Source organism: Pogonomyrmex barbatus, unplaced genomic scaffold (assembly GCF_055798465.1).
Source record: "Pogonomyrmex barbatus isolate J1 unplaced genomic scaffold, ASM5579846v1 scaffold5, whole genome shotgun sequence".
Classification (NCBI taxonomy): Eukaryota; Metazoa; Arthropoda; class Insecta; order Hymenoptera; family Formicidae; genus Pogonomyrmex; species Pogonomyrmex barbatus.
This window is the reverse complement of record NW_028297149.1, coordinates 1,083,563-1,110,702: the sequence shown is the minus strand read 5'-3', so window position 1 is coordinate 1,110,702 and position 27,140 is coordinate 1,083,563. Positions and strand designations below refer to the sequence as shown.

Sequence of the window (27,140 nt, the reverse complement as noted above, 5' to 3'; positions counted from 1 at the left end):
ATTTATTTTAAAAAATAAATTATTTTTATTAAATTGACAGAAACTTTTGACAAAAATAGTGTTTCGATAAAAATTTTGATAATTCATTAATAATAAATATGTACTCTTTTAATATACGATATTTATTATAATTTATATTTCAGTTATCGACTCAATGTAGAGATTATTTATAAAATAGAATATCTTTTGCAAGAAAATATTAATAAATTAATAATAATAAGTGTTTTCTATTTTAATATACATTATTTACGTTATCTTTAAATTAGATACAAATTAAAACCATACTGTATAGTATGATATTATATAACTTTTGTTTCATAATTTATAATCTGCAAAACTTGTAATAATAATAATTTATTTTTCAAAAATATCTGTCAAAGATTTGGCAAAAAGTATGCGTTGAAAGTGCTCTATGGAAAACAATGTTGTACCTTTTTGTCAAAGTAGAAAAGTCATAGTGAATTTGACGAGGAGAAAGAAAGAGTTAACATATTGAGGTTTCTTATATAACAAAAATTTATACATTTGAACTTTGCGTTGCGATATCTCCATTTGTATACTACAGAAAGAAAAACTAAAAGCTTGACACTTGAATTATGTAATTCTAACTTTAGCAACGTAATTATAAAAATTCAATAACAGTTTAATCATTGTTGAAATATCAAAATATGAGCTTCATTTATTTCAATGATTCGCATAGAGTCACGCACATTTAATCGTTTCAAGCCAGCTCATCGTAAAGTTGGCAATAAGATACAATTGCGCATATGTATGCCCGTGTGTGTGTGTGTGTGTGTGTGTGTGTGTGTGTGTGTGTGTGTGTGTGTGTGTGTGTGTGTGTGTGTGTGTGTGTGTGTGTGTGTGTGTGTGTGTGTGTGTGTGTGTGTGTGTGTGTGTGTGTGTGTGTGTGTGTGTGTGTGTGTGGTGGTTGGAAAAGAAATTTGTATATGTGGCATTTAAAATGCGTATTTCTGCCTCGTCTTTGAATAAGCTTTTATAGATATTCTCTTAATATCTAATGTAATACATAATGTATAATGTATATAATGTCCAATTATGATTGATAAATCATATTATATTTTAATCTACGAGTATTAAGCAAATTAGCGCACTGTAGGTGTAAGCCTCATTGCTAACATGTGAACAACAAGCAAAAATAATAATGCTAGCAATATGCAACTTTAAATATGACGTACATGCATCTCCTTCTTAAACACACAGGCGCGCGCGCGCGCGCGCACACACACACACACACACACACACACACACACACACAAAATACGCAAAATCTGATCAGCAATCTCCCCATGATGCGCATCGGATAATACTAATGCGCGATAACTGATTATAAACAAAAATGCAGTAGCAAGTAACTTTGATACACTGTAACTCCGCAAAAAAAAGATCGTACAAACTTTTCTTTTTTTTAATTTGTAGGAAAAAGTCTAAACTTTACGACACTTACCATAATATTTGCGAAAAAAATTCATTTTGCTCCGTACATACACCAAATCACACAATTTTTTGAGAGAAGAAACACGTCCTTTTAAAAAATGACGGGACGAGAAAAGAATAAGTTCAAATGACGATTGTGTTTTTTAAAATACAGACGACTAATGTTTTTTTAAATGTAGACTTTAACCTTGAAAATGCAGAAGAAAACCTTTCAAATACGATAATTTTTCGCAGAATTCTGCTTATTTGAAGTTACATTTGGTATAATTTTATTTATGTATTCAGTTTGTTGACCAATATATTTATGTAAATTATAAATGAAAAGCAATACTCTGTTATAATGTATAATAGATAGATTTTGAGAAAACAAAAAAAAAAGAAAAGTGGAAAATTTTATTCCTCGCAACTCGATATTGAAGAGAGAAAGAGAGAGAGAGAGAGAGAGAGAGAGGGGGGGGGGGCAGGGGGGAGAGAGAGAACGAACAAAAGTCGCGATTGGCATTTACGAAAACATGAGATACAACCATATAAATTGAGATGAACTTATGATAAACAAATTAGTCGGCGCACGCTGCTGTTCCTTACCGGTTATAGTCTATCGTATATCTCCATACAAATTACCGCCGTTCCAAACACTGCGGGCTGTCATTCTTAAGTAGTCTTAGTGTTGCATATATCTACGAGGGTAAAAGAATATTCAAGGGGTAACTCAGGATTAATATATCACTTCCTCCCTTCCGTTTAACTTTGTATTATACCGTATTAGAACAACTTTTCTATACAAAATATGTCAGATCTATTAATTAAAAACATATCGAAATACTCTTCAATAAAATTGGACATTTTTTTTAACAAATGTTTTCTACACTATTTTGTGTTTTTAATATTATGATAATATGAATTACTTAATATAATATGTTAAAATTAAAATAATTATTTTTCTTTTTGATTTAATTTGTATTACTAGTACTTCAGGAAAGATGTGCAATTTTTTATGTAAAGTATACGTTATGTAAAGTAAGATGATTAAAGTAAGATAGTTAAAATAAGATTGGAATCTATATATTTCAAACAGATTGATCTCTCGCTGTCTAAAGCTCGTTCTACATACGGTGTCGACAGGAATACTCTAACAGAGAGAAGAAGCTAATTTTTTAAAAAGCATTGGGGATGTGAATGGATAAAACAACCCCGCGCGGCCACTCCGTCCTTTTCGTCTTCATTCAACGCCTCTCTGTCTCACGCTCACTTCCTCTCGATTTGATCACGCACGCAAGCTGTTGGAAGAACCCCGGCTGCCAGCTCGTATTTCTCGCCCTCCAACAAGATACCAACCACTTTCGACCCTATCCACGACTTCGCGTCACGCACACATAATATCCCACAGACATTATACATATCATACATTTGTATGTGTCCACCTACACATACACATCACTATACAACACGACAGCCACCCGCCGGTAGCGAGCAAGCGTTGTAGAGCTGCAAAGTGTTATCTGACTAACCATCTTACTGATCCTTGGCCCGAGACGTCGGACTCACGCAGATTGTAAGAGAGAATAAGAGTAGACGTAATGGGATGGTAGTCTGTAAGTCACGAAGAGTTTAAAACAGCAAAAGTGTAAAAGATCATTTCATGCATTTATATGAATATAGAGTATTACAGTTTTCAACAATTCTTTTCTATCGAAAGATGTATAATAGATATAGAGAATAAACGAATACTATTTCACTTCAAAATAAAGAAATATAAAAAGCAATTGATACGTTACAATGTCATAAGAAAGTTTTGATTAAGAAAAGAACAATAAGAGAGATTTATTTATTTTTGTTTATAAAATATAAGTAATATAATAAAAAAATAATTTATGTTACTGATACTCACACAGACTTTATATCACAGAAACTCTTACCTTTAATTTATATCATTGCCAGAAATTGTTTATAAAAAATTTAAGTAGATGCAAAATTATTCTTTTTAATAATGTTATTATTTATCAAAATATTTTTTAAATACATAAAGTTGATGTTTGTTTGTGTTGAAGTTTGTTTAAAATTAAACATCAAAATCTTGTATCACTACATTGCTACAAAATAAAAATTTATGTTTTGTACCTATATAAAGCAAATTTATAATATGTCGCAATTATAGAAGAGATTACCGTGTAGAAAGCATTATCGAGTTAATTATCGCTGTGGTTTTTAACGTGAAACAAAGTGTAAAACAACAGATTAAATAGCTGTAGAGAATTTAAACAACGTTTCAAACTCCGCATGCAGGCAACGATTTCCGTCCTTTATTTAGTGAGTACTTAAAATTCTTCAGTTTATTTTTCCGCATTACCATTTCTGTAATCTTTTTTGTGTGAATTTTATTGCTTCACATAATTTCTTTTGAGATCACTCGATGAAAAGGCATTCTGCAAAGAGTTGGCATTGCCGCCACATCGTTATCGGAGAATGAGGTCTTTGAATCAATGATATCATTAATTAATGCATTAATTTTACAAGATCGGAAATTACGAATGACAATATCATATCAAATATATTTTTAAAACTTTTCAAGATCAATATTTCAAATAAATTTTTATTGACGACAGTTTTTAATTTTATTAATTATAATTAGAATTAATTAATATATAATTATAATTAGAAATAACTCTTTAGAAACATTTATATATTCAAATTATTAATAATAAAATAACATGATAGAAACGTGATCTTTTGAATTGACGATTTCAATCTTTAATAATTTAATAATATATTTGATAGCATGTTAAAATATTATTTTATATATATGTACAGACATATAATAATTTGTGATTTTCTTTTTATTGCATTATATACAAGATAGGTGTGCAGATAGAGAAATAGAGAGAGATTTTTTTATATCTTTAATATCATACATATAATGCTTTTTAAGTAAAATAACTCGCTGTGTTTGTGTGCAGCTACATAATCACGAAGTTGTCTACTTATTGAGAAGAAGATCCGAGATTGATTGTACAATGAGAAAACCTGCGCACAACGTCCGGTAAGACCCAAAGCTGCGCGGGTCTCTCCTCAAATATTAGCGGAGGTTGCCGGGGTCTCCCTTTGAACCAGAATCCCCGAAATTTCTATAGCGAATAATCGGAGACAGCTGGCTCGATGCGAAATCAAGTAGCGTAATAATGCTCGAGACTCCACGAAGAAAATAAAGCAAGGAAGGAAGTCGCGGCAGTTCCATTGAATTCGAGGACGCTCTTGCGTTCTCTTTTCTTAGTCATATGTTGGTCACATGGAGGTAAAATTAAATAAATATTTCCTTGTGATTTATACGCTGATTTGTTTATTTTTATATTTACGGAAAATGGAAATTAATTCACGAAATTATTATTATTATATTTATTTTATTTATTATTATTATATTTATTTTATTTATTATTATTTATATAAAAATAATATAAGTTATATTTATATTGTTCTTTAATTATTAAAATATCTACATTGCTTATAAATTTACTATTTTTCAGTTATAGTTTTCTCAGTTTTAGTTCAGTATACAATAACATACGTCACGGATTAACAAACATTATTTTAATTTATAAATCTATCAAGTTAAATTCTTCTCAATGCACAAATATACTGCAAATCAATATATTGAAATTTATTTTCAGCATTTCTATATCTATATTTTATTACTATTTCCGCATTTCTATATCTATATTTTATTACTATACCATATATTTTATCATTATACTTTATTTAATATATTCCACAATAATATACAATAAGAATTTATCTTCTCTCTTAGCCATTTGAATACAAATTATTATATGAATATAATAAAATATACTTTTAGATCAAATGTGCGTAAGAATGAACAGAAAAAAATATATATGTTGAGTTAATATATGTAAAAAAACAACGAATTATTATTATTATTTTAAAAATAACAAAATATAAAATAGTACATATTATTAATTATTTCTCTTTTTATCATAATTTTCAAAATTTTATAAATTTTAATTATGCTATTTTGATTACTTATTCAGTATATACATGTATTTAGTTTCTACCATTATATCTAACTTAATTAAAATCTTTAGTCAACAATATTTAATTTACTTTACAATAACAATAAATATATAAAAAAAAAGTTTCTAAATTTTTATTTTTAACTAACAAACTACAACGCGAAACATGACATTTCTTTGACAAGCAGGATCTTGGTTGCTAAAGTCTTTTAATATAAAATAAATTCAATTAATTATATTATCAACTACGTGCCGCTATGGTTTAGCAGACTTTCAACGTAGTGATTCTATAGTAATTCGATGATCAATATTATTGATATCGATTAAAATTCCTTTTATTATCTCCACCGGAAATATATATTGCGAAAAATATAATCTCAGCCAGGAATCGAACCTGGATCGCCTGCTTTCCGGGCAGGTATCTTATCCACTAAACTACTGAGGCTATGGTAATATTTATCGCAATATTCAGATAAGTCAAACGTCTTTTTCAGCCGACGTGCGAATAAATAATACATAGATATAGGCCGAATACATGTTAACTTTTTTATTATTAGTATAATATTATTATTATAACTATTAAATAGTATTATTAGTATAACATTTATATTTTTAGTTTAATGTGATTGAAATAATTATACAGTAAATATACAGTAAATATATTAGAATTATTATTTAAAAGAATATTTTTTCTCGTTTAAATTACTCTGTTTCTTAGAAATTCTTAGAAATTTAGCTCATGATTTAATAGCGATAATAAATACTACTACGATAATAAATACTTATTTGTTAATTAAATAATTTTCAATATGCAAAATTTTACTTAGTTTGGGATAAGATTCATGTAAAATAAAGATGAATATTTAATAGAATTATTATGCGTAACTAACCGAATGAATTAATAAAATTATATCAAATTTTTGGTCGAACATATTTCAATATACATATGAACATATATATGACAACATATGAACATATATATTAAAACAAGATCATGATGTCTTTCTGTTTCAATAATAAAAAAAAAATGATATAGAATACTCGATAAATATGCTAATCGTGGCTTTTTGCATGAAATTCTTCATTCTATCATTTTGTCAGCTGCTCTCGTAACATTTAATGAGATATTTGATACTTTTGATATTTTTTGATTCTTTTGTCTCGCAATGTACAGACAAAAAATTGCCAAAGTAGCTCAATTTTAGTATAAAAATAATTTTATTATAAATAGATATACATACTGTAATAAAAATTTATACATAAGATAATTACACTGATAACACATTATTATTATATTAAAAATAAAAATTTTGACAGAATTTACATTTAAAATAAAAACATTTTTTCTTAACCGAAATTACTACTAATGCGATTACAAAAATGGTAAAAAATTGCTTCTTAAACTGATAATTTAAAATTAACTATTACCATTTATAATTACGTCAACTACATATAAAAGAGTATAATATAACATCATACATATTTCCTGCACTTTAAATTGTAAGATAATTTGTAAATTCTAAATCTTTAAAATTTAATAAAAATCATTCAAAGATTAGATGTATAAAACATTCATTAGATGTATAAAACATTGTTAACTTGTAATTCGATTAAATGATTTCTGATTGATTCGAAAATACATACCATTTATAAAGTTGTAAATTAAATAAAAAATGTTATATATTATCTATTGCACATTTACTTGCTTAACATAATCAGTACTTTTGAAAAAAATTATAGCAGCTTTTTCTAAGCATGGCATATGTAAACAAATTTTTTCTATCGCGATATTTGATTTGATTTTGAAAATTTTTTATGAAAATATATTTAGTTTAAACAGAGACTGGTTACAATAAAATCGATCAGAGAGAGAATCTATTGTATTCTTCTTTATTATTATTGCGGACAAAAATATGGCACAGCATAATATTACAGCATTATTATAAAATGTGACCTTCTACGTGAAAAAAATAGTAGCAAACTGTTAATTTATAATAATTTTATAATAATTTTATAATAATTTTTACTTTTTATATTTACATTTTTAATTATATGTTAGCAAAATTAACAAAGAACTAAATAGATAAATAAATGTAATCACAAGAAAGAAATAAAAAGTTCTCTTAATAAAATTTTATCTTTAAATTTTTTAACAATACAAGATTTATCTGTAATTATACTATAAATAATTATAATATAATTACACACATATAATGTAATAAAAGTTTACACATAAGATTATTACAATGATAACACATCACGATCTATCAGAAACTTGGAAACATTATATTCAAAATAAAAAGTGTTTTCTCTTTATTGAAATTGTTGTTAGTGCAATTAAAAATTGTTTCTTGAATTGATAATTCAAAATTAATTATTCATTTATAGTCATATCAAATGCTCATGTCAAATAATTATATCAAATAATCTTAATCTAAATAATGTCTTTTGTTGAAAAAAATCTTAACGTTTATTTTATAGTATTTAGATTAATTTATAAATACCTCACGCATAGAGTGCAAATACATTTCAAAAGTGTTTTATTAATGGAATTAAAACATTTTAGAAATATTGCAAAATATTTTTACAATGCCCAATGAAATAGTTTTTTACAGTAGTAAAATGTTCGATTTCAAACGATTCCAATATTTAGAACTTTACAAAAAGGTAACTGATAGACTTGCAACTTTTCTGAAATATTATTAAGAGATTACTGAAACAGTTGAAATATTTTAACAGAACTGTTTAAAAAACGTTTAAAAGATATTTTAATTCATCAGATGAAATATTTTTGAGATATCTCTGAAATGTTTCTGTGCTGCATGTAACTGAACTGTAATTTTCTTGCTGTAAAGACACATTTATATCTCATATCAAATGTACATATAAAAGATATGTAAATAATTATGATATGTTATAGTAATTTTGATTATAAAAAGCCCAATAAATGTTGCATGTACATAAAACGTCTTCTAGCAGCAGTCCGTATATTTTTAAATTGACTGTATATGAAAGATTTTAGAAATATTTCTATTGCAACATTTTATATGATATATTGCATAATTCTTTCAAAATTGTTAAGAAATGTAAAAAATGAATTTAAAATAATTTTGAATTCTTAGTAAAAGCTTTTTACAACAGTCAATTTTATATGGACAGTTAAAAAAAGCAAATAGTTATAAATTTAAAAGCTGCAAAAATAACATTTAAAAAATAATTTATTAAATTCATATAAGCAGATTTACAACAGACGCAAACGATAAATTTTTCAAACAGCAATTAGATTAATAACAACTCGGTTACATCATCGATTCCAAGTATTCTGACAATGCAATCTAGTTTCAACAAAAAAGAGAACGTTGATCAATATGTCAAAATGAAGACGAGCCGAGATGGCTTAAATCGCGTTCAGAAAACACAATTACACAATGGTTGAGTAATTCACCAACATAATTGATCTAAATTCAGGGATCTAACAGTAAAGGCCAATAATCACTGACCGCTCACTGATCGCTTTGTTCCGCTGAACGTACCCTTAGTAACCGACCTAAATCGCATAGGTAAAAGGCGAGAAAAGATTAGGATTGTATGTAGTCTAGCCTGTTAAGCAACCCGTCTTGGTGCTCGTTAAATAAGTTTTATCTTAAATAAGTTAAATTCATAAGTATATCTTTAAGTGTCTGTAAATTTGTTAAAAAATTTTGGCCACTAATGCTATTTTCTTCCCAAGCAATTCCCTCGATGCATTAACAGATATTAGACTTACTTAAAAATTGCAAAAATTAAAAAAATTCATAATATCGCGCAAAGTAATCTCAAAAAAATTTTTTTAAATTGCAATATATATATATATATATATACGTACATATTTTTAAGTTATAAGTAAAATTAAAAATGTGTCAGTCATGAATGTGTATGAAAATATGAAGCGAAGAAAAAAAGAATTAAGACAGTTTACAGAATATAATTCTATCATAAATGTTTCCAGAAAGATTAAAAATGGCAATTATCAAAGATTAGAAGTAACGAATAAATAAGAGATACACACAAATAAAATATATGTGAATAACAAAGAATTTTATTACTAAACATTATTTATAATATATTTTATTTATTTTACTTATTTTATTATATTATAATATTAATTTTGATGTTTAGAATAATTCAGATTGATGATATATAAATAAAAAAAAAATGAAAATAGTTTTGAATCAGAATATCTCATTTACACAGTGACAAGTTATTAAAAATATTAAGACACAGATTACTGCCAATACTTCCAAAATCTACAAAAACATTTTTGCACATCACATTTACAATATATGAAGTAGAAAATATGTTCTTTATATATCCTTTAACTGCTAAATAACTGAATTCAGATTTTCTAAATCTTTTCTATGCAGTAATAGCATGAAAAGCTTTACGTTTTGATTGAGTTCTTAAACAGTTTTGCTGTTTAATCACATAAAAAGATCAATAACGCATCGAAAACTGCATTAAATTTCTATTATGCAAAGTATTAATTTTAAAATAATATAAGAATAATAATATGTCGAATTTTTTTATAAAATTGGATATAATGCGAGAGCTGCTCAAAGAAAAAACCTTAAGAGTATTTTTATTTTTCTCTGGTGATTATGCACGTGTTTATTTAATATACGTATATAATTACGTATTTATATAATACACGTATATAATTAAATGTAAAGTGGATAAAATACAATATTTAAAATATATAAAATATAAAATAATTTATAAATATAAAATATAAAAGTAAAAAGTTTGCTATCATTTTCTACAAAGAAATGAATTATTTTGTGCAACAATAACGCTATAATAGTATTATTATTTGCTATATAACACTATATATAACATTTACCTTTCAGTATTTATTTATGTTTAATCGTTATATGGAATCTTATCATCTTGTTCACAATGTTATATATAATTTAACTATAGTTTCTATAGTTCAGAGTATCAAAATCTATAATGAAACGCAGTGGCTACTGAGTCTACTGAGGTGACTTATGCCGCGAGGGAATATTCGATGATATAATGAATAAACAACGAAGCCGCGCGTGGTCGAGTGAATTTTGTGAACGAGGTCTTATCGCTCGGACATTAATCGCTGTATGCTAGGCGAACGCTCCGCTTTCGAAGTGTTTGCACAAGGTTTGAAGAGGCTGCAATACCAAAGCTGCCTTAGATTGTCTACCCTCCGCGCCTCATCGCGCTTTTAAGCACAACGAAACGCCCTTTACAACAACCCTGCACCCGTGCCGTGCGGTGCTCGAAAGCCCTAAGTACTCGCTAGAATATACGGATGCTTCGAATACACGTAGGCTCGAACTCAAGGTACTTAGGTAGTAGCATATAGGTTGGTACGCGAGCGAAAGAATCCTCGAAAATAATGGTTGTCGATGGCACAAGCACCGTGTTTATAAAACATGGACGGGGCGAACTAATTGTTTGTTAATTTCTAGTGGCACTTACTGCTTCGACATGTATTCGTTTGCATCGCGCACCACATGCGTCGTTTTTGGTATGCGAATTATATTACACCCTTTCGCAATAATCATCGAGGCACTCTCAAAAGCTAAATATTTTCTTCGCTAATACAATACATCATTTACGATTTTAAGTTGCAAAAAGAAAATGAAGAAGTAGATTGCTGCATTTGTATAGCGTAAATAGCTAATATTATTATCAATTAATCACATGTTGCTTTTATCAATATCTCTTTAGAAAGCATTCACTAAGAGATAAATTGGACCTAGTAAAATTAGCTACTGCAGGTATATATATTTATTTATAAATAAATAATACGTACTTATTATTATTATTATTTTACATAATTTGATAAGAAAATAATAAAATATGTTATAATTTTATTGGATATTATCGATGCAATAACAAAAATTTGCAATTAAGAAATCGAACAATCTGAATATTATTGAATTATTCATTTCGTATTCTAAAATTTTATTTTATAAATTTCTTATCCTTTCTTTATGTTTCAAAACCTTAATGTTCTTCTTTTATTATCCTTAAACATACTAATTTTATTATTAATCAAAATGAAGTAATTAAGATATATGAAATCCTTAACAGATATATAAAATTACATTCAATGACGTTTAATATACATGATTTATCTTTTCTATATTTTATTTTTTATTCTGTTAAATTTATAGCAATATTGCAGCATAATTAAGATTTAAGAATTAAAAATATTTTTTTACTAAAACATAATTTATTTCATAATTATGTATTTATTTGTATCTGTTATTTTTAAATATACTTAGTTATTATATGAAATATCTCACTTTCAGCACGAGAGAACGGAACTGCGATGCAACGTGATGCGACGAGAGCTTTAATCCATTTAGTATTCTTTAGATACAGAAAAACAATATTTATCTTCGGTATCTATTCCATAAAATCTAGTTAATTACATCGAATTTTTTTGAACTTCTAATTCTGCTATTAATGAACTCCTATATTATAGTCGTTGAACACATATATATGAATAAATTACATTTACATTTACATTTTCAGATAAAAGTTCGAATTATCATTGTTGAACATGTTACATTAAAATCGATTATAATTACTCATAATTATCAAGTATTTTGTACCAATTTTGTACCAATAGTAATAATAATAATAAATATTATTATTATACAGTTTATGACGTACGCAACTTATACATATCAGATTCTTCGATCAAATGTTTATATTCATGTTTATATATTTACTAACATAATTTTTTATTTTTATAATATATCACTTAAATAATAACAGCAAGATATATAGATATTTATTAATAAATGAATATTTATTAGTGTGTGTGTATATAAATATGTTGTATGTATATAAATGTGTAAGTATGTAATATAAATATTTATATGCCTGCTATTATTTATTTAAATAATAATAGATTAAAAATAAATTTAATGATAAATATGTGATAAAAGTTTCAAAATAAAATTATTAATTAATTTTTAAATAAAAATATTAATTTTAACAAATAAAACGTTAAATATTTCATTTATTTATTTATTAATTTGTAATTATTTATAATTTATATAAATATTTAATATGTAACCCAATTTTCATAAAATTTGTAAGATAAAAGACTAATAATGTTCTATAATATTATTCATAAGATTCTAATTATTATTCATATAATATTCATATAATATTTATAAATTTAATAATAATTAAAAAAATATAACATACAAAATATAAAACTAAATCTAACTTGTTATTATTCAGTTTTTTAATTATTTTTAAATTAATAAATAAAATTTTTTCTTTAATTATTAATACTTACAAAAATTGTGAAAATGTTTGCCTGATGAATTCCAGCAGCACAACTCACAACACAACTTTTTTTCTACCAGCTCGAACACTTTCACCAACTTCTTTCTCCAAGTAATTCTCGAAAATCCAACATCGAATACAATTCAAGACTTAAACTATGAGAAATTTTTTCTCATTAGTTTTGTTGTGTTTTCATCACATAAACTTTAACAATTATAGAAATATGTCACATATATATTTTAAACTGTACACATTATAATGCGAATTAACATCATCGAATTTAAAAGACTTCATCTTTATTGCAAAAATGGAATTTTTGCGATGATTTGATGTTCAACACATTGGCAATTTTGCATAATTATTCAACGGTATCATTAAGTTCCTTTGTTTCAATCTTCCAATTGATTCACTTTTCACATTCAATTTCCATATTCAAAATCATTGACAACGTCCTATACGTTATTAAACACGTTTTTTTGTTTTAATTTCTTCGTAATTGAAGCATAAACTTTACATTTTTCTGATAAGGTTAATTATAAAAGTTTAATTTCAAAGAATTATTTTGCATCAAAAATAATGTTGTATTAATATTAAACATATTATTATTGAAATTAATAATCTTCATGCACTACAATATTTTTTTACATCAAACAATTATGAAATTGATTCTGTTTTCTCTCTCTCTCTCTCTCTCTCTCTCTCTCTCTCTCTCTCTCTCTCTCTCTTTCGTCGTTCTTTCTTATTTTTCTATTCTTCTTTTTCTATTCCATTTCTTAAATTTTAACCGAAAGTTTTCAATCTCGAAATAGTTCAATTGATTCACTAATTTGGTCAATGTCACATTCGATACACAATTTAAATCACTACCAGAGATATTTCAAATAACAGTTCAGAATCGATAAATTTGACGATTTTCAATCGATGGATCGAGAATATTATATATATGAATTGTGGCGATGACTTGAAGCGACGGTTGAAGACGGCGTATGCCGCTGGTGAGGATGACGTATGTGCGCTGTTTGCTGGCGAGCCGCGAGAAGTTTTCAGTTGCCATGAAGGGCGAGAGACGGAGAAAGCTTAGCAGCAATCACCACTGGTGTGGGCGGTACGTTGGGCGGAGCAACGCTATGGCCCATCCTCGTTGCACAACCGGCGTTATCCCGTAAAGTTCTTCATTCTTGCATTTCTCACCCTCCATTCGTTCTTTCCTACTTTTACCTATTAGGATGTCGGGATATAGTTACTTCGCATGACAGTTTGCTTTCTTTTTGAAGCCAAGGTGTTTCTTCTTTTCGGTCTATTCGTTAACTGCTTCATTGACGATTATCCAATATTTTTAGAAGTCAGATCAATAATTGTTTTTATTTGCTGTGCGTGTTGCTTGAATTGAGAAAGATAGAATTAAGTATGAAACGATGACATCATGACAAAGTCATGAAGATATCATGACAAAGTGCAGAAGGCTTGTTTTTTTTGTTTTCGAATTCAACACTTCGTTTAAAAATTTGATTTCTTTTCGGAAAGTGTCTACTTCTTCTGGCTCTAACTTGTTAACCAGCTCGATAATTATCGTTCAATGTTTCAAGTTTTTCAAAAATTAAATTGATAATATGCTCATGCACTATTGCTCTTTAATGTATGCTTTATCTTAGATTTTTAGAGATTATGATTGATTCTTTTTATTTCTTAAAAAGCTATTGTCTGTTATGACATATTTTAATTTTTAATCTTAATTCTTTGATTCTCAAATCAATCCAAGTAAAATTTAATTAATCTAGTACAGCAAATTTTTGATAATAAATAATAAATTAATAATAAATAATAAATAATAAATTGTAAAAGAAAATGCTATATTTTTATATATTATATGTTGTATTACTTCCGAGTTATATATTTCCGAGGTATTTATATTAATTTTAAAGAAATTTTCATGTTTTCCTAAAAATGGCATTATAAATTAAATATTAAATATTTCTTATAAACATTTCTTACAATAATATAACTAAATTACATTTCTTAACTCGCTTTTATTTATTTATTTGTTAATGGACAGATAGAGAGAGAGAGAGAGAGAGAGAGAGAGAGAGAAAGAGAGAGAGAATAAATCTATAACTATTTTTAATTATTTTCATATCTAATTATAAAAATATAACTTTTTATTCATTTTTAGTTATTATTTCTTTAGAATATATAATTTCACATTTCCTTATTTGAATTTATGTTTTATATGTAAATTATTATTTTTATTGTTATTTTAACAATATATCTTTTACACATTTTTGCAAATATATTAAATCATGGTCTTTTTATAAATATTTTTTTCAGTTCAATTATATAAATATTTTTCACAATAACCTGAAAACTGCAGTGAAAATAGTTAAAGCATGCTATATTAATCCATCGTTAATAAATATATATATATATATATATATATATATATATATATATACACACGTGTGTGTGTGTGTGTGTGTGTGTGTGTGTGTGTGTGTGTGTTTATAAGTATATATTTATATATAATATCATTATAAAATCTTGACATTAACATGAAATTTCATGAAATAAATTTAATTTCGTTTTAATATAAAATAAAAAGAGATTCAAAAACAAAAAGCAGTTTTAAGTTTTATAATCGATAATCTCTACACTGCATTAGATGACACATTATATAATTTTTCTTGTAATAATTATATGTCTAATCTAATGCAATTGAGTTAACTATTTATAAAACTTAAAACTGTCTTTTCTTACTGAATTTCTTCTTATTTTATATTGAAACGAAATTGAATTATTTCATGAAATTTCATGTCAATATGTTTTATAATAATGTTATATATAAACATATATTTATAAATGTATACATATATGCATATTTTTGCTTTAGAATAAATTCTCTATACCGAATATTTACTAGCATTAACAAAAAATTATAGCATCAGTTAAATGTGACAAATATCGTAAGTAGAAAAATGACTGACATTTGGATGAATATGGAAATTTAATTTTCTCTTAGACGCAAAAATATATGCAAAAATGGTGCAGTAGTTATGGCGCTTTTTATCATACTTTTGTGACCTCGTCGTTTATTAAAAAAGTATTTATGTAGAAACATCCGGTGCGAAAGGTAAAAGCACCGGCGGTAAAATGCATTGTAAAGCGCTCCATGAGAGGGGTGAGTTGCATTGACTGTTTACAAGGAGTGTCGAACGAGAGGATGTAGGAGGGAGAGAATTTGCAATGTAAGGGGGGTAAACGGGATTTCGGCTCCGCGAGAAATCGACGAATAGGATGGCGAATGAATACCTAGTATGGATTCGCTGGGAGCCAATAGCAGTACATGATGTCCTCCCCCGTTTGAGAGAGACACGCCAATCGGGTGTTTTCGCCCGATCTCGTTGGCGTAACTCTTGACAAGAAGAATGGTGAGAGATGAAAGGAGGAGTGGGATGAAAGAGATAGAATGGCTCGGTTCTACCTGCCTATCCGGCTGATAAAGACAGATAGACTGCTCTGTCTTTCGTGCCAGATCATACTAGCTTTCACTAAGACGGCAACTCCTGGTGTGTGACACAACCACACCTCTATTACCATTTCGGTAGCCATCTACCTTCGCCGTTCACTTACACCCACTTTACCATCGACGCCGCTATGCGCTTCGACGCCTTTCTTCGGATTATACCATTGCCCTTTAAACATTGTCTCACCTTGCCTCGCCGCTTCTATTGAAGCATCAACGCTTCCCTCGTGTAATTAACTGAAGAGGAACATAAATTACGTTCCACCAATAGATACATCTATCATTATGCAAATTCAGATATATCTGATTTTCAAATTGTTTTGAAGACGCTGAATAATTCTTTTTTAAAACGTTACTTTCCAATATTTTATAAATATATATGATAATTGTTTACATAATATAAAAACTACAACTCTAATTTAAATAAAATTGATACTTTACATTTGAATAATTGGCTTTGACTGTATTGTAACGTATAATTGTACGGTATAAAACTTATAGAAACAATACTTTCTTTTGTTATTAAACTTAAACTTTATATTATACTACATCCTTTCTCTTTGTTGAGTCATATTTGACAAAAGTATTCAATAATTTTGAGCACGTGTGACGCCATATGATGAAAGTGTATATCACATATTGCATGTAAGTACTTAAGCGACACCCAAGAGAGTTCAGGCTCAAACATTGATTGTAAAGTACATGTCAATATAATATCTTATGATAAATAGATAAACAATTAGTCAAGAGAAAATTTTTATTGAGCGTGACAAGATAAAAAAGAAATAGAAAAGAGAGAAGGAGAGAGAGAGAGAGAGAGAGAGAGAGAGAGAGAGAGTACATTTATTTAAAATTTATTTTAATTTAATATAAAGTAAAATATTTATCTAATAAAAGGCATAGGAAAATTATATTTTCATATAAAGAGATATAAGAATATATTAGAAATACGTTCTTATAAAATGTGTTAGATAGTGACAAATTTCTTGGTTTATTATTTTCAATTTTAATCATTTATATATAAATCTCTCTCTCTCTCTCTCTCTCTTTATGTAAGTGTGTTAATTTATCTAAAACTTTATCTTAAATCTGTTTTACATTAAAACTATTACATTTAAACTAACTATTTTTATCCGTGATAAGAATTGCACGAAACCTTTTTTTCAATGTCAACGCAAATGAATATCTGCAACCAAAAATATTCGACTGAATAAAAAATAGACCACTATGACAAGTGTTTTATCACTCTATCAAATTCATTTACGAGCACGTACATTGTGCATGTAGTCTAGCATGAAGAAGTGATATTTCATTGCCGAATGCATTTACATCTGAAAATAAAGAAAACATAGCTCTTCGTTATAATCAAATAATCTGGTTTTCGTAATTTCGCAAAGTGAAATTTTGGTTCGTGTCATTATATTCTCTTCGTCGTCTGTATCGCATCATATAATCGCTCTTCTCCTCCCATACCCATAAGTTTTTCATAGCAAGGGGAGTTACTACGGACAATATATCAGTTTACAATGATAAAAAGCAAACATAGGAAATAACGCGAGGAATTACTGAACCAAACAATATGTCCCCTGTCTCTAGAGAGACAGGACGTATTTCGAGTGGGCTGTCCGCACTGCGGCCAGCAACATCCGACGGAGGGTGCACACTTTCTTCACAATACGAGTGATCGTTTTATTTTACACGGGGGCGATATCATGTCAGAGGTATTAAAAATTGTCTCATTATCACATGTTAAAACGATTCAATGACACAATACCGACGGTTCATTAAACCTTGTTTATTCCACACAATAATTAAAATAAAATGTATACCACGTTTGCAAGATTGAGATTTCTAAATGGCCAACAAGAATTTTAATTTTGTTGCCTATAAGCCATAGTTTATTTTTCGTGTAAATTAATGATTCATATATTGCTATTATTGTTATTATTGTTATTATTGCTATTAATGTTTTGCCTCTTTGTACTTTTCTATCATTTTCTATTATGTAACAATTTTAAATGATGAAATTAAATGTATAATATAATTTAATGTACATTTTTAAAAATTATTCTGTATTATAATGTTTAGTAATTAATATTTTACAAAAACTATTATACAAATTTATACAAATAAACATTTCAATGTTTGACATTTTATAGTTTCAGGGTATTTTAAGTAATATTATATTGCAGACTATTATTATTTTATAACATTGAATAAATTTTATAATTTAATAAATATATTATGTGTATAAAAAAAATGAAAGCAATAGAACAAGAAAGATAACTTGTTGTTAATAATTTATATATGAATAATTATTCTTTTAAACAAAATTATTAATTTTCAAATTAATACATGTAATTAAAATATTCTGTATGTTTTATATTATTATTAACTATTGAACCATTCATATTATTATTGCTCGATATATTCTTGATTCGCGATCAAAATAAAAAAAGAGATTAAACATTCATATCTTTATGCTTACAAATACCTTTTACATAATAGATGATGCAAGTATTACCTAGTAAAATAAATTTGGAGTGTTTACGGCATAAAGATGCAGTAGTGAATATAAATATAGCTAGAGAATGAAGAAATCAACCTGACTGTCCGAGACAGTGGCTTTTCTTTGGTCTGAACATTTTATACACAATGTGCTTTCAGCCGGAAACTCACTTTGTCTTGCACAGGCGGCTTGTGCTCTAAATTCTTCTACTTCTCTGTCTCTATCTGTCCATCTATCTATCTTTCTCTTATATTGTTTTCGCAGATCGAGGTAACGTATGTCTCTCTTGGTACCACATGCACACAAGCCACAGGCAAGAAATAGACAATTCACAATTAGCAAACACAAACAGAACTACGAGTGGCTTCAAGTTGCTTGGGACGCAATGACAGCGAATTTAGCCAGAAGCAAGTAGGGTAGAGGCTTCTGGGATGCGAAGCGACTAGTTCGACGGTCCCTGAACATCAACTTCCTACAAAATCTTCATTTTGCCTGTCCTGTCTCGGCAGTGAAGATATGTGTATATAGGGTAACTTCTAAATAGTTATTTATTTCATAATTAATTAGTTATATCAAAATAAATCTGATAATTATATACGTTTTGAAATCAAATATATTTAAAAATTAAGAGATTATTTCGAATCGAATAAGAATCAAATAAATTTTCAGAATAAGATACTTTTAGTATTATTTAATATTTTTCTTGTTATAAAATCTTATATAATAGTTTACATTTTTTTGTATACAAATGTGTCAAAAAATTTATTTCTTACTTTTATACTAATAAAAAAAACATGATATTATTATTATATTAATTTGTACGTATTATTAATATAATTTCAGACTTTTAATTTAATAGTTAATAATTACAGTTAATAATTTTAATTTTACAAAATGCATATTAATTTTTTTTACGAAATATTGAAAACGAAGAATGATAATAAATTTGCAACTAAAAATCAATGTAATTTAATAACAAATTACATGTTTAATGACTGTTACTTATTATTGTAGACAAAATTTAATGAATAAAAATATTGTTTAATAAACTATGAACATAATAAGAATATGTTTATATTTTTATTGATACACCCGTTATATACGCATCAACTCTCACCGTTGCGTTGGAACACTTGAAGCTCCGACCAGTTACGGCAACAATAGGCTTTGTCTTCGCGCCGTCGGCGCTCGTAAATTGGTAGAAATCTTGATTAAAGGTGCAATTCTCTTCATTGCTGACTGCGGCAGCAAATATGAATTGCACCCTCATACTCTCATCCCTTTATGTCAAATGAAAGTAGAAGAAAAACGTATCTTTAAGCGCAATTGCATAGAGAATTCATTGATAACATCAATTGTATCATTATTATTAAACATAAGTTAATCATTATTGTTCTATCATTTTCAAAAATTAAAATTTTGATAATGAAACTTAAATTTTTTTATTAAATATAATCTAATAATTTGGAATTTGTATTATAAATGCAGAATTTGTATTATAAATGCAGAATATTCTTAAAATACAATTTTCAAATAGATAATATAGTTTTAATATTATAACATAGCAGTAACATTAATTTTTTTTAATGTTACTATTACGTTACGCAAAAAATATAATATTAACATCAATTTTAAATTAAGTAGTATAAAATTATAGTATATACTGAGTATACTAAGAGTCGAAAAACAATAATGACTATTATATTTTTGCTCCCTCTCAACTTTTATTCCTCAACTGTTATTATATATTATTACTGTAATAACATTAAACTTGCGTTTCTTCCAATAATCAATGCGATTTTGTAATAATTATATACTAATATAACGTATATAGATCAATTGTTAAGATTTATTCTCTAATCCAGTATTAGTTCAATTTATAGATTTGGAAAATTTTAAGATAATAGTCTATGTTAATACTAAACTAATCAAAGATAATATCATTGTATCATTATAATAATTATCAAAATATTTATAAGCAGAATATTAAAAAGAATTTTCTTGAATTTTGCTGAATTTGAAATATGTATTGTATATATACCTTCACTAACGCATAGCAAAATCAGTCGATACAATCCTTAAACTCGCGAAAAAATCAAATCTAAAGTTCTGTATGTAATTTATATACCATAATATTTTAGTATCTTTCGAATTAATGTCTCTCTCAGTAATAATGTAATTAAATGTTTAACACTTCGCTTCAATAACACGGTAAGAAACGTGTTTTAAATTTAAAAAAAGTTATAAAAAGCGAGATTTAATTTGAATGAACAGATTATTATGTAAGATATTGTGAATAAATGCAAATCTATACATTTATATTTGTTTTTTATATATATTTAAAATTAAACATTTCCGAATGACTAATAAAAATCTATATCTTTAAATGAAATGTGTTTCCCAAATTTGTTATTAAAAGAATTATATAATTGTAGAACTATTGGATTTATTAAATGTTTCAATATAGAAGAATTTTATATACTTTTTTAATAAATATCATCCACAAACATGCGTATATATAGGATGGAAAAAAAAGCCGATACCCCTGAACTCGGAAAGTATAAGGTTTAAGAAAAATATTTCAGACAAAAGTTGTAGGGCTTAAAAACATCTATTTACTGATCTTATCAGTTTGACCTTGGGTGATCAGGTACAGGTTACATCGATTTTTTCGAAAAAAACATCCTATTTTTTATTTCAGACTCTAATAACTGATGTCAAGAGCTTTTTAAAACACTGTAAAAAATTATTTCATTAAATATTTTTCGAGTTATAAGAAAGTTACAGTATTTTAATAAAAAATACAAAATATTTTACAAAATATTCAGTTTTCAATAATTTTAATACCTTTAATACCTTTACGCAAAATAACAAAATAAATCAATTGGTGCAAAAAAAACACATGTAGTATTGAAAAAAATATGCAGCATTTACATACAAAAGATGATGTACTAGATGCTAAATGTACACGCGTGCATACGTGCGTGCGTGCGTGCGTGCGTGCGTGCGTGCGTGCGTGCGTGCGTGCGTGCGTGCGTGCGTGCGTGCGTGCGTGCGTGCGTGCGTGCGTGCGTGCGTGCGTGCGTGCGTGCGTGCGTGTGTGTGTGTGTGTGTGTGTGTATGAGTAATTAACAATTATTACTTATCATTAGTATTTAATGTTACTAATGTTAATAAAAAATATTTAGTACATTTGAATGGTCTGTATGATGTGTCGTTATGATGCAACGCAACTGGCCGCGCCTTTAAAATCATTCTTATTTTACTCGCAACTTCTAAATCAGCAAATATCCGCAAATGAATTTATCACCAATATTTAGGGAACATTTTGAAGATGAGTTTCGTGCAAACCCCGAACTCTCTGCGGCTGTCTGTGTTAATAAAAAATAAGTTGAAAGACTGACATATTTTCATTAATAGGCCTTGAATTACTAGTTCATTTTGACAATCTTAGAAAAAAAGAAATACAATCAGTATTTTATTATTTTTATGTGTATTCTACATACAAATATGAAAATAATGATTCTTTACAAATACTGACTCTTTATCAATTTCAATATATATTTTTTTTTTAAATTGATATTTAAAATTGACTAAAAATACATCCTTCAAAATTGATAAAAGTGTATTACTTTTACGGAATAAAGTTGACAAATTTATTATTTTTTTATTCAAATATGTATTTTCTTACCTTAATTTATTCTAAAAAAAGTTATGTAATTAATTTTTGTTTAAAAAAATATTGCAAAATGTATATGTTTGGCCGCTGTTCCCAGATTTATCCCACTATGCGACATAGATATAACACAGACCGCGAAAATAATCAATTAAATCCGAAAATGGGGCTGCCACTTTGACGGACGCAACCCGTGGGCATTCCTGGAGCGCGTCGAGAAACTTCGCGTTGTATACGGGTACGAGGAGCATATGCTACTCAGATTGCCGGAAATATTACGAGGCAGCACCTTATTTTGATATCGAAACAATCGGATATCGTGGACCTCATAGAACGATTTCGTTGACGACTTTCGGGTGCAATACTTGCCACATCGATACCACGTCCAACTATTCCATAAAATCACTGGAGGCATCCAACGCCTCGGCGAAGCATACGCCAAATATGCGATCGACCTATATTGATGCGCCGCGTCGGGAATTTTAATGAGAACGCTCAAATGGAGCAACTCTACGAAAATTTGTATCCAGAATATAAATTGTACATTCGACAGAAAAACATGCGCTCGCTCCTCGTCCTGCAACGCGCTGTGTGGAATTCGAGGCAATACAAGCCAGTGATGAGCACTCAAAGAGGAAAAACCGCATAAATCTGTGATCGCCTATAACGCAGCCCAATGCTACTGGCGATGCAAAGCGGGGACACACGCGCGCAAATTGCCGGCGACGGTCCCGTCATTTTTGCTCGCAGTGCGGCAAAGACGGCGTTTTTATGCGTGACTATCATCCACTACCGGAAAACGCCTCCAGGACCAGAAAAACCGGCCTTAACCATCTCATTTTTGCCACGGCCGCATCTGTGTTCCTCGCCAACCAATCGCTGCAAACTCTCATAGACACGGGCAGAAATATCATTTATAAACCAAGAAATCGCTCGCCTGGCCCAAGACCTACACTTCGTATCAGATGAACACGAAGGTCAGGTGCGGCTGGCAGACAGATGTAGGATAGACATCCCGTATGTTTTGAGACTGCCCATCCGAATAGATTGTCATGGCATACGTTTTCCGTAATGCCGATACTGGAAACCGATATGATTAAATTATATTAAAAGATTAGTATATAAATAATTAAAAAATATAAATATATAAATAGTTATAATATTGTAAACATGCATAGTTAAGTCTGCATAGTTAACATGTAAGTCTCACTTACACCGCACATCGACCGCTATACGATCCTTCGCATGATTGTACCCCGTAGTTTGCACCGCATACTGATCCTTCGCACGATCGTATCCCACTTGCGCCGTGTATCGACCACTGTATGATTTTCCGCATGATTATTTGCGCTGCAAACCAACCGCTATTCTTTCATACTGCTTCTGTAAGCCTTGACTACCTTTGTAAATAATATTATACCGCCGCGACTATCTGTGTGCAATACATCACACTACGCCAGATCACACACACACACACACACACACACACACACACACACACACACACACACACACACACACACACACACACACACACACACACACACACACACACACACACACACCTACTCTTTGTAAATAACTAGTAGTACAATAAATGATATTTGTTAATCAATACGTTGTTAGTAAGTTTGAATGTCCTCCCTTCTCTTGAACCCTGTTATCAACAAGTTAATCCATGATTAACGGATTCTCGCTGTCCCCTTTACTCGCTTCACGAAGTAGACGTGAGGAGAGCCAAAGAACAGGCGGTCCAACGATTGAAGGAGACTCTCACCACGACACCCATGGCCTGCCCTGACTTCTTACGACCTCGGAGCACCCCTATTAACATTAAGTATTAACCTAGCTGCTAACCTAGCAGCTGGATGATGAAGTCATCGCATACGCCAACCATACTCTTAACTCGACAAAACGCAACTACAGCGCCACCAAACTCGAATGCCTCGTCGTGGTCTGGAGAATACGATGGATGCACGACTATGTGGAAGGGAATACCGAAGGATTTACTGTGATCACCGATCATCAGTTTCTGAAGTGGCTTCACCAACTCAAAGTCCCATCCGGTTTGGGAAGGTGACTTTTCAAGCATCAACAATATGATTTTCCGATATCAAAAGAGGGCTCTCAACTGAGTGGCAGATGCTCTCTCTCGCGAGTAAGAGACCTGTGTTGGAACTCTCGCTGTCCATGATATCGGAGAAAGAGGAGTAAGAGCGCGATCCACCGAGTGATCCGATCATGAAATTTGCGCAGGCCATCTTTATCGGCACATCCTCCACGACCTAAACTTCCGAGACACACCGGCGGAGAAACAATAAAAGCAGAGCGCATTCCGGGAAGACCGATCCAACATAATACGACGGATGCATGACGAACCGGCCTCTGAACATCTAAGAATAACCAAGATCATAGCCCAAACCACCTGACTATATTACTGGCAGGGCATGTTCCGAGAGATTGCGCATTATGTGCGACAATGCGCTAATCACCTGATGCACAAGCCAATGCAGCAATCACCCGCGGGATGTCTCCATATCCGCTCCAATCACGGCGCCATGGCAGCAAGTGGACCTGGATTGTTGCCTCGTTCGAAGGCACTTGGCCGTTGACCACCAAGATTGCTTTAACAAATGGGTGGAAATGGTGCCCCTCCGAAAGGCAGCAAGTCTGGCTCGAATAATCAATCGTATCATCTATCGACACAGATGTTCCCAAGAATTAATTTTGGACAACGATACGCAATTTATCTCCCGCCAATTCTGCTTTGGAGGCATTCGGCATCCGTCATCAAACCACCCACTGATATATACACCACACACTGTAACCCAGTGCAACGAACCAATAGAACCATGAAGACGATGCTCAGTCAATACGTGGGAAACGTCATCAGAGGTGAGACGAGCACATCGCAACATTGCATTTTGCTGTAAACACCGCTCAACACAAAGACACGGGATACACGCCCGCCTATCTAAACCATGAGCTCATGCGGCCCTATCCGAATGACTGGGAAATACCCGTCGTTGCTACACCGCCTGAGGTCAATCGGAAGCACCTGGAGGAGGCATTCGAACTAGCTCGAATTCACTTAACCCGAGCGAAATTATAATCTCAGAAGATAGGAATGACAACCGCGTAACACGGTGTGGAAACGATCTCCTGTCATGGAAGAGCAAAACCTTCAATGCCAAGTTGATTCCCAAATATACCGGAAGTCCGCCGAATTCTGTTCTCGGTCATCGAAAATAAATAAAATTTTTATGCAAAAACACTTGACGCTGCTCGACCAAATAAGGAAAATAATGAAAATGTAAAACTAATGAAATTTTTTTGAATGTTACAAATAAAGACAAGATTTATTATTTAATATGATAATTACAATTCACAACGAACGCAAAGAATTAAAATTAAAATCCTATACTTAATTCTATTGGATTGTCGGAAAAGTCATGACGTACTTCTTCTATGTTTTTTAAAGGTCATTTATTTATATAAAGAACAAAAATCAATCAATGATATTATTGTGGCCGAGTGGTAGTCCCACAGACTTCTATATACTACACTCCTACTTTTTGCCTTATGTACAAGTGATGCCTGCGCGAAGTGGATGCACAGTATAGGAAACCTTAAGTATGAGAAAGAGATGGCAAGACAGTTATATGATCAGCCTCTCTGTTCTCTGATTGATTCTTAAGTATATATTCAATTTTTTCAAAAATGTCAAAAGAATTATATATTTATTGGAAAGTTGAAAGCACTATTTTAAATAAATATATTTTAAGATTTTTTAAAAAATGCCGAGATATTGTAAAATATTTAATTCCAAATGCTGGAAATAAAGACAAAGGCAAGAATCATATGTTTAGGTAAATTAAAAAAAAAAAGAAACTGTAAATAATGATAGAAAAAGCTTTGTGTGTGTGTGTGTGTGTGTGTGTGTGTGTGTGTGTGTGTGTGTGTGTGTGTGTGTGTCAAATTATATAATTTTAATATAATACATTTTAGATTTCCACATATTTAATAAATATTACATTGATATTTTTATTATACAAAAAAAAGATAAATAAAACAAGACTTTTCTCAAACAAAAATTGTATATATAATAATATACATTGTTTAATTTTTATACACATTTTCTAAAATATATAAATTTTATTATATATTTACAAAATTTGTTAAAACTTAAATAAAGATTCTTAAATTTTATCTTGTTTATAATCTCTTCTCGAGTACATACAGGGTGTGCATTGGTTATATCATCTCTCATGTGTAAGTAGAGCTGATAAAATTAAGTAGAAAAGTCCTCTATTATTTTGTAATTTTCTCAATAATTATCGAGTTATTAATTCTTAAAAATCACCGTCTTAGCCCGGCCCACCGGCAAATGCAAGCGCGCGGTAAAATACTCCCGCCCGGCGATCATCGTTGATAGGCGCGTGAGAAATTGTTTACTTCAAGCGATTATAGCTAATATATTGAAGAAAATAATTCCTCGCGCGCTTAGCAACGATGATCGCTGGGCGGGAATGCCTTACCGCGCGCTTACATTTGCCGGTGGGCCGGACTAATATGATGATTTTTAATAATTAATAACTCAATAATTATCGCGAAAATTGTAAAATGATAGAGGTC

General features: G+C 29.5%; 1 protein-coding gene and 1 long non-coding RNA gene across 2 annotated transcripts in view; both read right to left on the bottom strand.

Moving 5' to 3' along the window:
• The window catches only part of LOC105423794 (uncharacterized), a 103,341-nt gene extending 88,891 nt beyond the window's left edge, over window positions 1-14,450 (bottom strand). The window contains exon 1 of the mRNA XM_011633709.2: window positions 12,814-14,450. The gene's annotated coding sequence lies outside the window, so the exon portion shown is untranslated. The remainder of the gene's footprint in view (window positions 1-12,813) is intronic.
• A 5,943-nt stretch (window positions 14,451-20,393) lies between these two features.
• Window positions 20,394-26,973, bottom strand: LOC148935238 (uncharacterized). Its single transcript, XR_016140410.1, has 2 exons — window positions 23,720-26,973; window positions 20,394-23,585 (listed from the first exon to the last, which is right to left on the bottom strand). It is a non-coding gene; the product is annotated as an uncharacterized LOC148935238 (long non-coding RNA).
• Window positions 26,974-27,140: the final 167 nt, after the last annotated feature.